Source organism: Phyllostomus hastatus, unplaced genomic scaffold, assembly GCF_019186645.2.
Source record: "Phyllostomus hastatus isolate PE091 unplaced genomic scaffold, TTU_PhHast_1.1 phas_scaffold_78, whole genome shotgun sequence".
NCBI lineage: Eukaryota > Metazoa > Chordata > Mammalia > Chiroptera > Phyllostomidae > Phyllostomus > Phyllostomus hastatus.
Window position 1 is genome coordinate 71,981,988 of NW_025334041.1, and position 14,699 is coordinate 71,996,686.

Genomic DNA, 14,699 nt, shown 5'->3' on the forward strand with positions numbered 1-14,699 from the left:
AATTAGAACACAAGTATCAGCTTTGAGGCTCGTGCGATGCACAGTGTGGCCATCAGGGGGTGCACAACCTGTCATTCCCGGAACCAGTAGAGTGCCTGTGTAGTTGTCTGTACAAGTCAGTGCAGGGTCCACATGAGGATGGGAAATTCCTTTCCTCGGGAGGAGGAGGTGCTGTCAGGGCTTCAGGACAACTTGAGGCCAGGTGCACCTGAGGGAAAAGCCACTGGTTCAGGACCCTGTAGTCTGAGGAGGGGGCTTTTCTGCAGCTTCTCCAAATTGTTCTAAATACTGAGTATAGAACCTTTTATTGTCTAAAAACTTTTCTCCGGCTTTATACTTCACTTTCTCCTATAGTGTGTTGATTTACTGATTGGTGTTGTGATAAAATGAGTCTCTGAGATTTTATGTGTTCCAGGCAGACAGCATTAGACTCAGTGTTTGTGCACACCACACAGTAATGCCAGGCACACTCAACACCGTGGAATGATTCCCCTCACTGCCCCTGCTCTTCTTTCAAACCCCTTCTCATGGACTATTTTAGCGAGAATTAATATGCAAAATGATCCATTCAGTGCTGTGATGCATTGAATTCACAGCATCCTGTCTGCACTATATCTTTTGGATTAAGGATGATGGGGAGAAATGTACTTTTAGATCACAATGTACTTTTAGACAAAGGAAAACACACACACATACATTTGTATATGGTGGAGAAGGTAAGGTAAAGGTTTGGGACCTGACCCTCCCTGGTGGCGCCACCTCTCAGGCTGAGGCAGAGGAAGAGGGTAGCATCCAGGTCATTCTTTGTCTCACTTGTATTTGTACATTTATTACAATTTTTAAAAAATGAAAAATATTGAAAAATGCAAAAACATATTAAATACCACAGCTTCACTTGATTTCAATATTTTATTTATACCCAAATCAAAATTTACAATTTTTTAACATTCTGGCTTTAAGGAGGCTAACTTACCTATAATACTTCAATATGTCCTCTTTTAGTCTATTTTGTTTTAACTCAGATAATTATTATGTGTGACATATTCTCAGGAACCAGTGATGAATACTTTATTTTAAAATTACTTTCAGCTTACTAACATGTTCTTTGCTGGTCCTCTCTGTAAATCAATTTAAATAAAATAAAGTAAAATCAAGGGAACTCCATAATTTGTAATGTGATTTCAGTAAGCAGAATTCATGAATTGTTGGGATTCATGAAATACCTGATTTCAGAAGCTGTAACCCCCCAATGGCTAAGGCTGAGTGAGAGACCTTAGGGCCATAAGCCACTAAGGAGACAAAGCTTATCCCCCTGGGAGGGGCGCAGCCTCTGCTCCTTTTACTTCACCCTGCCTGGCCCCCAATGCTTGATCAACTGATCAGCCAATGACGGGTAAGATTCCTCAAGGGAGGGATGATCTAAGACAGGCATGATCACGGGGGCCCCCAGGGAAGGACTTTGGGGCTACAGAAAAAGGGGGGTGGTGGACCCTCACCCCTCAGCTTTGACATAGCCTGAATCCTCATTCTGTCTGTGAGAAGTCTCCTAATCTCTTGGCTGCCTTACTTCCCCTGCCTGGCTTAAGCCTGAAATAATGACACAGAGTGGTACAGCCCTGTACTGGAAAGGGCGGGTTCCCCAGGGTGATAAGGCCTAAGAAGGAATGCATAAAATCCTGTGAAACCTGCTTTGCTAAGAATGCTCTCAATTAAATGATAAGGGTCTGAGCAGGAAATGAGTTTGTTTCCCAAAGTTTTGTAGCCCTTTAGCTATCTGACCCTGACTCAAAATAGGCCCTCAGAGTTTTTTGTATGTTATCTATTGTTTGATTCTTACTGCCTGACAAAGATTGATGAGCTTTACCTGTATCCCTGTGCAAAAAGAACCCAATAAAAGCCCATTGAGAGAAAGGCTCTTGTACCTTCTCCTTTGAGAGATCGGCCACCTTTCCTCCCCAAGCAGATCATGTCTTGGTAGACTTATTCTCATCTGTGGCAGCCAGGGGGGCCCTGCGGATGGAGTCCCCCCACAATGAATCAGATTTAGAAGATGAAAACACGATGCATTCTTAAATTAACTTTACTGGGCTCCTATTTTAATAACACTGTATGAATTTCAGGTGTACACTTAACAGTACAACATCTGTATACTTTATTGTGTTTTCACCCCCAAAGTCTAGTTTCCATCTCTTACCATACATTTAACACTCTTTACCCTCTTTGTCCCTCCCCCACATCCTCCTCTTCTCTGATAATCGCCATTCTCTTGCTGTTTTTGTTTGCTTGTTTGTTCATTTGTTGCTATTTGCTTCCCCCCTCACCTGTGAGTGAAGTCATTGATAAGGTTCTTGCCCTTTTCAGCCTGACGTGTTTTACTTAGCATGATGACAGGCAGGGAGAATGGATGTGAATGGCTAGTTTCTCGGAGTAATTAGAAGAGGTTTTATGGCTAGTAGGTGGCCCTGAACTTCTCAGTGCTGTCTGGTGACCTCCCATCGCCGGCCCAAGGTCTGGCGGCTGGACCAGCCCCTGGGCTGAAGATGAGAGCCAACAGAGAATGCAAGGGCAGCCTCCTCCGGGATAGAGAAGAGGCCTGTGGAGGCGCACTCAGGGCAGGCTCTCAGTAGGCATGTGGGTATTGGCAGCCAGCCAGCTGGGGCCAGAGGTGTGTTTGGAAAAGTGAACAAGGCTGCCCTGCAGTGCTGTCGGAAGCAAGATAGGGTCAGCGAGTAAGGGGCATCCCCAAATCCAGGGTTCCCAAGAAGCCCTGGTGTAGGAAAACCACACAGGGCCTATTGTGCACCTTCCTGTTTATGCATTACTGCTTTAGAGGATCCCTTTGCTTGGCTGGGACCCTGGGGCCTCTGGAGAGGAGGTCTCCACTGGGAGGTCTGTGTGAGGGTCAGAGCCACCCCAGCTCCCCTCAGGCTCCAAGGAGCCCCACCGCAGACCAGCCGAAGAGCTGGTGGGTGGGAACAGGCTAGCCACCTGTAGGACACATGCACTGACCTGGCCACTGTCTCCAGCTGCCCGTCCTGTGCTCCCTAATCTTGGTCTCGGGTTTAAGGCCCTCGGTTTCTGGGCTCAAGATGATTCAAAGTCAAGGTTTGCTCACCCTCTGGCTCCTCTCAGAAAAACTGCATAGCTAACAAAATAAAAGCGCTTCAAATTGTCCAGACCCTTAAAACAGCAGGTTTTCAGGTTATGTGAACACCTTCCCAATGTAACACAAAAGTTTTATAACCACTGTCGAGTTTGTTAGCCTAAATTGAATTAAAAACTAAGATAAATTTGTTAACTTTTTCCTATTTTATGGAGGTTACAAAATACTTTTCATATCTAAGAAGAATAGATGTAACATGTCAAATGGAGCTTTAATGACATTTTTCAGCCATGGAATTTCGTTTGGACTGTGTTTTTCCAGGATGACTTTAGTTTAGATTTTGGTTTTGCCATGTTGATGGGGAGGGACCCCACAGCCTGCCTTTCATTAGGGAAACAGTTACAGAACACAGCGCACCGTTTCTCCTGGACAAACATCTGGAGAGTCTCATTCTGCCCCAGTTTTTACTGAATTTTTTTTTCATCTTTTTATCGCCTAATTTGGATACATAGAAAGTAGCATTTCTGACAAGATTTGGGCTTGTTTACTCCACTGTCTGACTGGGTTCAATCGATTTCTTCTCTGCATTAATTAGTTCATGAGTTATTTTCATATTTTTTGTTATGGTCAATCAAAGGAATATTATTACCATTAATGTTACTGTTATTGCCATTTATTCTTAACTCTGTTCTTCACACATAATAAATGTAGCATTTACATGTATACTTTCCCATATGTTTTTACTTGGTGAATGCATCGCAGACACACAGATATTAAAGCCATTCATTGAGCACCTACTATGAGAGTTTTAGAGAAGCGATTAAGGATCCCACCTCTGATTCCAGACACAAAGGTTCAAAGCTTTTGGCTCTTCCACCTACTAGACACATGTCCTTGCTTCTCTATAAAAAATGGAAATAATAATAATAGCTTGTATTTCATAGATCTCTTTTTAAAATTAGATAAGTTAATATGTGACACTTAAAACAATATGTGTGAGTTATAACTCATAATAAGTGTGAGTTATTTTATGTGCAAGAAACAAACAGCATACAAGGTCTGTCCAGAGAAAGCCCAGCCAGTGTTAATTCAGCGAGACTGGTTTGCATGGCACTGACGTAACCCAGCCGCCCATGGGCTTGACGCGCACTTCTCACAGGAACAGTTGCAGCAGCAGGCATCCACAGTTACGAGCCACTCAGGCCAGTTCTGGAAGGCTTCTTCTGTTTCTGGGCGGTGTTCTCATATTCCTCAGTGGACAAGGTGCAGGTTAGATTTTATAATGTCCGTGCAGGGACACACACATGGACTTTGTTTACATTAGCTATGACCATGGCAGTGGTAGAAATATGTCTGGCATCTAAGGCAAGTTTTTATCACTTCATGTTGAAAAATCAGCATTTTCCTCTATTCCCTTCAGAACATAGCTGCATCTTCTTGCCCCAAACGATTCTTGAGCAGTCACACGGAATCCATTCAAGAGGGATTCTCAGGTGGCCAGGGCCTTCGAATTTTCAGCCAAAGCAGAAGTGTGAGAGGCCCATTTGTGTTTTCTGGAGCACGGACGTCGTGGGAGGGGTGGCGACGGGCAGACACTGGCTGGCTGGCTGGTCCTTCAACCCCGGGAGACGCACACTGCCCACCGCTGTGACTGAATGGCGGGCCTGGCCGTCCTCTTGGCTGCTAGGAGCTCGTGGTCAGTTCTGACACTCTGTGCTCTGGTTCCCCAAACCTCCTGGGAAAATGTTGACTGACATGAAAATTACAACTAAATTCCAGAAAAACCATTATTCAGAACTGCCAGAAATGGAGCTGAATGAACGTCCTAAAACTTCGGAATTAAAGAAAAAAAAACACATTGAGACTGGTAGGAGGGGCAGGATGCAGAACAGCCGGGGCCCACACCCACTCGAGGTGGATAAAGGTCGGGAGGGATATTTCAGCTGCGGAGCTGCCCCGGAAGAGCAAGGGGTCCCAGCCCCGCACCAGGGCCCCAGGCCCAGGGTTCCTGTGCCAGGAAGAGAAGTCCCCTTAACTTCTGGCTGTAAAATCCAGTGGGAATGAGGCTGAGGAAGACAAAGTTTCTGGAATCCCAGGCATTTCCTTTTGAAGGGCCCACGCAGACTTACTCAGACTCCCTCCCTCCGAGCTCCAGTGCTGGAGCAGCACTTGAAAGACAGCAGAGATGGACAGGGAGCAACTGAATTGTCCAGCATCAGGACAAGAGCCCAGGGACAGGGGGCGGCTTTCTTCCACATAGAAGTGCTGGCTGAGGCTGCAGTTCCTTTGCCAAGCCCTCCTTGCACAGACTCAGCAGGCAGGTGTCATATCTAAGACTCCATCAACCTGGCTCACCCTGTTTGTCCCGCCCTGGTGATTCCTTAAGACCCTGCCTCATCCAACTTGTGGGCCCATCCAAGTTGTTTGAGTGGCCTTTTCATATGAATAGCCTGTCTTAGCTCATGCTTCAGACTTTCCTAAAATCTCCTGAACAAGCAACATCTGAACCCAGCTTCCCCGTATCTTTCACTAAGTGGGCCAGGCCCAGCACTAGCAGCAGCTAGCCTTGGTTCACCGCTTGGCCTCTCCTGGGCACCTCCAAGCCCAGCACAAGTAGCCGCCATCTGCAGATTGCTCTGGGGCTCATGCCGGGTAGCCCTGGGCCAAACACAGGCTGTGGCTGACTTTGGCCTGCACCCCCCGGGAGGCCCCAGAATCAGCACATTCAGTGGACAGCTCGGGCCACATCAGAGCAGCACCACCCAACTACCTCCACAAGCAACACACTCAGTGGGTACCAGAGCCCCACTGAAGTAAGTCCTGTTCTGTGGGGTGGGCCCCTGCACAGCTGATCCTCCATGGTGGTCAAAGGTCAATGGTCAGAGGTCAAAGTTGACTGTAAGGTAGTCAAAGAGGATCAAGTGGGTCAGTTGCACCTGGTCCAACGGCTCCACTGCAGTTAAACTGCTTGCCTCCTGCAGTGCACGAGGGCCGTGGATGGTCTTCTCTGGGGTGCTAGGGCATGGGCACCACCACCTCCATGAGGCTGGGCAGCCAGCATGTCCAGAGCAGCCTCGGGGAGCTCCTCCTGCACCTGAGCCTCCCCCAGGCCAGTGCCATCAGCTGCACATAGTGCTTGAGGCCTGGCAGACTCGCCAGGCAGTAGGACAGGGCCTCGCCCAGAATCTGCTCAGGGTTGATGTCATGGCACTCTCAGCCACAAGTGCCTCTAGGGCTACCGCCCAGGCACCCTGTGCCACCTCCTGCCATGCCACCTGGGCCTCCAAGAAGCTTCAGAGCACCTGCTCCAGAAGACACCCAGTGCACCATGGCATGCTCCTCAGACCAGGGCCTCCTAGCTGGCATGAGCTATCTGCCTTGCCCATGGGCTGTCCCTGTAGGCCTTCTGCACCAATTGCCAAAGCGAGCAACACCTGGAGAGTTTTTGGGGCACAGCTGCTGGTAGTCCACACTAGGAGTAGGGACTGAGGGAAGCGAGGCAGGGGCCCTGGACTGCTCTTCCCTGCCAGGTAGGTGCTGAGGGATTGGGTTTTAGGAGTCTGATAACTTGATCCATGGGGCAGGAGCACGCCCACAGCGCCTGTGGCGAGCTCAGGGCCAGCATCCAGGCCTGGCAGTTCCCGTGGCGCCAGGCATCCTCCTGCCCGTGCTCCCCAGGCTGCGCAGATGTCACCACCTCTTCTAGCCGAGACCAGGGTCCTGGGGCCAGGTGACAGGCAGGTTGGCAGTTTGTTGGCTCTGGGATTCCAGGCACCTCGGCCTGCTCACGCTGTGGGTCTGGTGGGGCTCTGCCCAGCCCTGGGAACATGCCTCATGGATGGTACATCCCAGCCGCTTTTGTGTTTTGCTGTGAGACCCTCTCTGCATGTTCTTTATTCTTATATTTATTGCATAGAATTACATATCAAGTAAGTAGAAATAAATTTAACTAGTTTTTAATAAAAATGGATCCTTAGATGAAAGAATTTCAATCAAGAGTAAAAGTTTAAAAAGTAGTAACTGCTACCATAATACAAATTTATATTTTATTCAAGATATAGGTTACACACCCAGATCCTTTAGGTCCCTAAAATCTTGGTATGTATCTAACTAGTAATAAAATTGTAAAACAAGTCATTCAACAAATGATTCCCAAGACTCCAGATTATTTTTAAATTTTGGTGTAATATTTAATTTTTCAGAGTTCTCTATCACTAAACAAATGCCCTCTGAGCCATAGCTGACTTTGGAAATCAGATCAGACACCATAAATAACTTTCTCATTAAATTGTAGTTCACCAGTGACCCTAGGCTAAATACTCAAACAATGTCTATAACAACATCCACGAAGTTTTCATGATGTTAAATTAATTTCACTTGCAGTTGCTCCTGAGTTTAGGAAAACTACATTCAGTTTTTGTCCCACCCTTATAATTTTGATTTAGCACTTTAGATTCTGAGAGTCCTTGTTATCTATGAAGTTATAATTGCTTACTTTAATGTCATACTTAATTAGGTCAAGCGTGGTTTCAAGCCAGATGTCACGTGGAACCAGTTAAGCGTGGGCTCGCTGCCAGGCTGCAGCGAGGATTGTCTCCAGCACAAACCCAGAGTCCTGATTTTATGAATCCAAAGGCACCACCTGCTTTTATACTCTTTGCAATGACTGTACAGAAGCAAAAGTGAGTGAGACCGGTTTCTGTGCAGAGATGGAGGCAGTGGCACCGAGCTGTGCTAGCAGTCACTCCATTCTTCACTGCCACTTGCAGCTGGAAAAAACATCTGTTTTGCTTAACATTCTTGCTAAAGCAGTAGCAATTAATCGTGTTATTAAACCTTGATCCTTCTTTTTATGCTCCGAGTAAGTGGGAAGTGTGCATTAAGCACTGTGTTCAGGAAGAGTGCTTCTGACTCAGTTGTGGGCTGAACAAGCCCATTTTTCATAGAATAATGTTTTTATTTGACAGTACAACTGTCATTCTCTCAAAAATAAAAGTGAGCCTGTCACTTCAAGGCAATAAAAGCTTTATTTGTTGCCAATGACACAATCCAAGCTAACAACTGGGATTCAGCGAAACGTGAACTCTCTTTTGTGAGCTCAACAGCTTTTCAATGCTTAAAGGCTTTTTCTGGAAAGATTGGTGGTGATACTCACAACAGTGAGTATTTGACACTGTATAAGGAAATGTGAAGCCATACTTGCCAAATGACCAGCATACAGTATTGTCATAAAATCACGTACAAGTAGAAGAGTCATTCCGTGTGCAAGATTGATCAGTGGGTATCACTTTAATAGAGCCCTTACTGCAAGGTCATGGGTATGGTTTGAAATCCATTGAAACTATTTCAAGAAACCAACATTGGAGGACTTTTGATAAAGTATTAAAGAATATTCACAATCATCTGAAGGCTTTTGAAAACTTCTTTTTTTAGTGATATAGCTACTTGAGGCTGGGTCTTCTTCCTATTGTGTCTGCAAACCAAAGGACCGGAGTGCTCTTGCAAACGACCAACGACGAAGTGCGCGTGAGAATCATCTGTCTTCTATCAAGGCAGACATGGAAGACATGTGCAAAATTGTAAATAAGTGACACACTGTTTCCCCAACTTTTCTGTTGGGAAAATAGCTATTTTTTAAAGTACTAAGTTCTTTTAATACTATATTTTCCAAATGGGGTTGATTTCATCCCCCAGCAGACATTTGGCCACGATCGGAGACGTGTTTTGTTCAGACGGAGTGGGGTGGAGAGAGGGTGCTCCTGGCACCCAGTGAGCAGAGGCCAAGGATGCTGCTGAACATCCTGTAGGGCACAAGACAATTCACCACAGTTATGAAATATCTAGCTCAAAATTTCAGTAGTGTTATAAAAACCCTGTTTTAGCAGAGAATGGACTTTTTAAATTCTCAATTTAACTTCTAATACAGTAAGTATTAATATAATCCACACAAATACTCTTTTGAGATCCTCAATGACTTAAACATTACTTCTAAAACAAAAACAAATGATTTACCTCAGTAATGTCATAGAAGCACTCTACAACTCACTCCAGTTATGTCCATGGTTATTACCCAATAGTAAACTTGATGTCTTATAAACTTATTACCTAGAATAACAAGATAGGTTTTTAAACTCACCTGTTGCTTATGTGGTAATATATGGCTATGGTCACACTGTGGAGGAAAAAAGTGGTAATAATTGACTTTATTATGTAAAAAGTTACACATGGCTTGCTACATATTTTACCAGATTATCATTCTTAATTTCTTGGGCAAAATAGCAAAGTACTTTGTTAAAACTTTTTACAAAGCCGTCATTGCTTAACTGGACACTTACATGCCCATATGTTTAGTTCAGGAATGACAGCATAAAACTCATCAGCAACACTTGTACCCTCTAATAATGCTGTCATCTTGAGGTTGAGGGATTATGATACTGTTGGTATGTAGCTATTCATTTCTCAGTGGTGCCAAATATATTTGTGTCAACAGACAATGATTCAAAATGCTTGAGTTCAACTTGGGTGAATACCAGGGCACTGACTCAAATATTTCTTTAACTCAAATAGCAAAATGTTGAAAGCTCAGAAAATCTGTATTATAGTTGGAAGCAATAAAACAAGACATTTCAAGAAAGGCTAATACATTTGTGATTTCTTTTATTATTATAATCCTTTTTAATTCACATGTTTTCTCAAACATAGGAGGTCTGTCTGGAAAAAGTCCAGCCATTTGTTAATATAATGAGAATGGTTTGAGTGACATTGATGTAAAATGGCAGCCAAGGAGAGTGGACTGCAATGTGCATGAGTGAACAATGATGACTTCACTGTACTCGTCAGTGGGGGCAGTAGATGCCAGTGAGTGAGCATGTGTACTGTGTGGCCGTCACATTCAAAATGACTGAGCCAGTAGAGCAACAAATCTGCATCAAATTTTGCATTAAGCTTGAACATTCCTCTGTGGAAATTATTTCAATGATTCAGAAGGCCTCAACTATGGGCTACTGGTGATTGGCAGCTTCATCAAGAAAACAGGACTGTTCATGCACCACGTCTCGTGCAGAGTTTTTGGCAAAACATCAAATTGCCCAGGTGACTCAGCCCCCTGCAGCCCAGATTTGGTGCCCTGTGACTTCTGGCTTTTCCCAAAACTAAAATCACCTATGAAAGGAGAGGGACTTCAGACCATCAGTGAGATTCAGGAAAATATGATGGGGCGGCTGATGGTGATTATGACAACTGTGTGAGGTCTAAGGTGCCTACTTTGAAGGGGACCGAGGCATCATTGTCCTATGTACAATGTTTCTTGTATCTTGTATCTTGTTCAATATTTTTCTATTTCTAATTTTCATATTACGTGGCTGGATACTTTCTGTACAGACCTTGTATGTAAAAATACTGTTTTTACCAACTTGTGATAGCATCTAATTACTATTAACACATCAGTTGAAAATGTAAAAAATCTGTATTATACTACAGAATTATTCAACACAGTAAAATACCAATAATCATAATAATGATAATTACCAAAGTAGTATCTAACTCTGACTGAGTACTTAATATGAACTAGAAGCTTTGCTAAGTACTTTTCTGGATTGTTTTATATACACAACCCAACAACCTCATGAGGTAGGAAGAGTAATTTGCTAATTTCTGTTGTATTCAGTGAATAGCTAAGATTTTTATTAAGAACTGACTGTGTGTCAGGTGCTCTTCTTAATGTTGTACATATATTAACTTATTCATTCTTCACAACTCCCCACAAAATGGGTGCTCTTATTGGTCTCACTTTAGGGATGAGGAAACTGGGTGAAGTGACCTGCCCAAGGCCACACAACCATAGGTGACGTGGCCAGCACTTGAACTCCTGGCACCAAGCTCAGTGCCTTCCTCGCTGAGCAGCTGCTCAGCACTAGCCATACAGGGGTGGGCAAAAGTAGGTTTACACTTGTGAGTACATGAAAGTTTATTCTTGTATTATTATTTAGTGTATTATTTATTTGTATTACAACTGTAAACCTGCTTTTGTCCACCCTTGTGTTGACTTGGAGCCATTTTGTTCCAGGCACTATGTTAGGTGATCTTTGTGTTAATTATCCCTCCTTGAAAAGCTCATTGTTTCCGCACTTTTCAGATGAGGAAAGGAAGGTCACTTGCTCAGGACTCAAAACCTGGTCTTACCCGCCCTCCAGTCTCATAGGATTTTTATTGTACTGCATAGGAAAAGTGGGTGTGGCTTCAAAAGGTGCATAGTGACTCTTAGGAAAAAGTATGCGCACTGTGACAACTCAGTTAATCAGATCCTAAAATAGGAGAAATGCCCCTACACACCCCATAAACACATGAGATGCAGAGGAGTTCGGAGTGAGACTCACACTCCATTTTCTCCCTGCACCTTCCAGGGTGCAGAGAGTGAGGAGGCTACCATCTTCAGAATCAGCCTAGAGGCCGCCATTCGTCTGTGGCAAGCTCGACTTTTAATGGGCTTGCCCAGGCTCGAAGACATAGGGTCAGAGTTGATTCTCACGGGACCCCATTCCAGTTGTTTCTTAGATTTTTGAGTCCTTTGTTCAGCTCAGTGATTTAAAACGACTCAAGTCACAGGCCAGTAGTTGAAGCACAAGAGTTCTTCTCTTAGAGTAAAGGCCAGCTTGTCTTTTTTCCTGTTATTCATTTTGCGTTTCCTCTTCCTCGACATTGAACATTGTTTAAGGGACATTAAGTACTAAATTACAGTAAATTCTATTTTCTTTTTCTTTCTGTTCCTTATGGGGTATTCTTTTTTTCTTACTTTTCAATTATAATTGACTTATTATAGTAGTTTCAGGTATACAATGTAGTGATTAGACATTTGCATACCTTAAGTTTCTATTTTCTTAAATTACTTTCTGACAGAACATTCATAGCCTCAGCTATTGACAGAACTGGGCGATATTACCAGCCTAGCTCAGTGTAGAATACGTTTCCCCTATTAAACAATGTTTCATTTTCCTGAACTAGGTACACGATTGTCATTTTCTTTGTTTCTTCAGAAATTAGTCCCTTTTAACAACACATTCTTATCATTTCTTCTTTCTGAAGTTGTCTCAGTCTGTCCTATCATAAATACGATCACAAATTGTCTTGTAGCACTTGAGTCCCCAGGCAGGGCTCACAGTACATGTCGTCCATCCCCACAGGGTGACTGAATTCAGAACCACAACCGCACTTGGAGTCCACAGAGTTCTTTGCTAACATCAACTGCTGGAGCTGAGAATTTCCTCCCAGATCTATTTACACCTCTTCACCTTATTTCCAGGTTTTAACACTGTAACTATTAAATTATTTTTTCTGCTGTTGCAGAACCTGAATAAGCAAGCAAAACAGTATGTCTGCATATGTGCATGAGACAGTAATTCAGTTGCTGGCCCCTTTAACATACGCTCAATTAATTTTTTTAATTTAAATTTCCTGGGAAGTGGTTGCTTTGGAGTAAATTTAGTTCACAGGTTTAGTGTTGCTTCTTTCAGTTGAAATATTTAAGAGCTGGAGTTTGAGGTTCTGACAGGTGGTCTTGGTTGAATAAACATTTAGGTAAACTAATAGTCAAAAGTAGCTACATCAAGTAGCTGTCATCAAGTTCTAGGATTAGAAGAAAAGACAGTCTGAGGAAGAGGTAATCTGGTCCCCCTTTGTGTTGGTTCACTTCAGACATACTTTAAAGGTCAAATGAAATAAACCAACACTCCACCACCTTTGCATCTAACCAGGAAACTTGTTTTGCAAATTTTTTGAAGTGCTCAGTAAATGTTCTAATTGAAGTTTTCCCTTCGCTGGCCTAGATCCTATAAACTGAACACAGAAGTGAGCTGAATTCCTTCATTTTTATTCTTCCTTTTTCCTACACACACACACACACACACACACACACACACACACGGAGCCAAATTTTCTACAATGCATGTAAGGATTTTGACAATGAGAGGAAAAAACACATTAAGTTTATAGGGGAAAGCTATCTCTCTTTTTTTTTGGAGGACTTTTTTCTAATTGTATTTTTCCATCACGATTTAGTCCCCTTAGACCCCCTGCCCCCACAGTCACCACACTCCTGTCCATGTCTGTGAGTCCTTTTTCCTTTTGCTCTCAATAAATTGTGTTGCGCTGAAATAAAACACATTTGGAAACATGAATTGTAAGAGATTAAGCCTTGTTCCCTGATTTTAAAAATCATAGATATGGCCTAAGGACATAGCCAACCCTATAAAAAGATTTATGCAAAAATATGTACTACTAGTTATAACAATAAAAATTGAAGCAATCTAAATATGCAATATGAAATAAATGGTATATCCATGAGGAATATTATGTAATCACTTAATTTTATTTATACTGTGTTGTAAGGTCATGGGGAAGTAATTATGACAAAACGTTAAATTTATAAAATTAAGGGTATACTACATTGTATTTCGGTGTAAGTTCAGCTCCACAGGGACACACTGCACAGCAAGAACTGGAGGGGGATGTACTAAAATGTAAATCGTATTTCAGGTTAATGAGACTATTAATATGTTTTTCTTTTTTCCATATTTCAGAATTTGTCTCAAATAATAAAAAGACATTGTTTTGATAATTAGAAAAAGTTAAAAACTAGAAAAACATTCCTATGGAAAAAAATTATTAATATAAAAGCTCAAAAATCAACAAGTTTATGCATTTATGATTTAAACTAAATCCATCAAGTGGTTTTAAATATAATCTTATGAGAGTCACATAATTCAGTTTCCATAATCTCTATAGACAATTTATCCCACAGTATAACAATACAAAAATTAAAGATGCCCGGCTGGCGTAGCTCAATGGATTGAGCTTGGGCTGCGAACCAAAGCATCGCAGGTTCAATTCCCAGTCAGGGCACATGCCTGGGTTGCAGGCTGCGGCCCCCTGCAACCGCACATTGATGTTTCTCTCTCTCTCTCTTTCTCCCTCCCTTCCCTCTCTAAAAATAAATAAATAAAATCTTTTTTAAAAAATTAAAGATTACTTACAATTCTTTGGTTTCGGTCTGAATCCATCATGAATCAGTGAGTTGTGGGAATATGTCTACTTACGTCATATTCTAGCACCTTTTTTACTAAGCAACCTACTCCTTTCATCTTTTCCTTATATTTTCTTATTTTGTCTCTTGATATTTATTTTATTCTTTATCATCTCATGTTCCTGAGGTGCTAATTCTCCATTTACTGTGTCTGACTCTCCCTCACAGTGAACCTCATGCATTCCTCAGTTTTTAACTGTGAGCACTTCTTTAGCAAGGTGCATTTTTCCAGATGTTCCATGTGCCTTGCTTGACTCATGAAAGTGTACCCAAGAGAGATTTTGAGTTTGCTTCCATCACAGCTCTTGGGAATTCCATACCATTCGGGACCCAATTTTATACTAATATCTGGGCTTGGTAATCTCATACCATGTGGTCAGTACAAATGCAGATCTTATACCTTTGCTTAGGGTTTTAATTTCTAAGAGGAGCCTCCTTTTTATGCACAAAGTGCCCTATGCAAAACTCTTTTAGGCCATGGTTGTGGTCTAATGCTCTTGTCCCAGAGGGCCAGCCTCC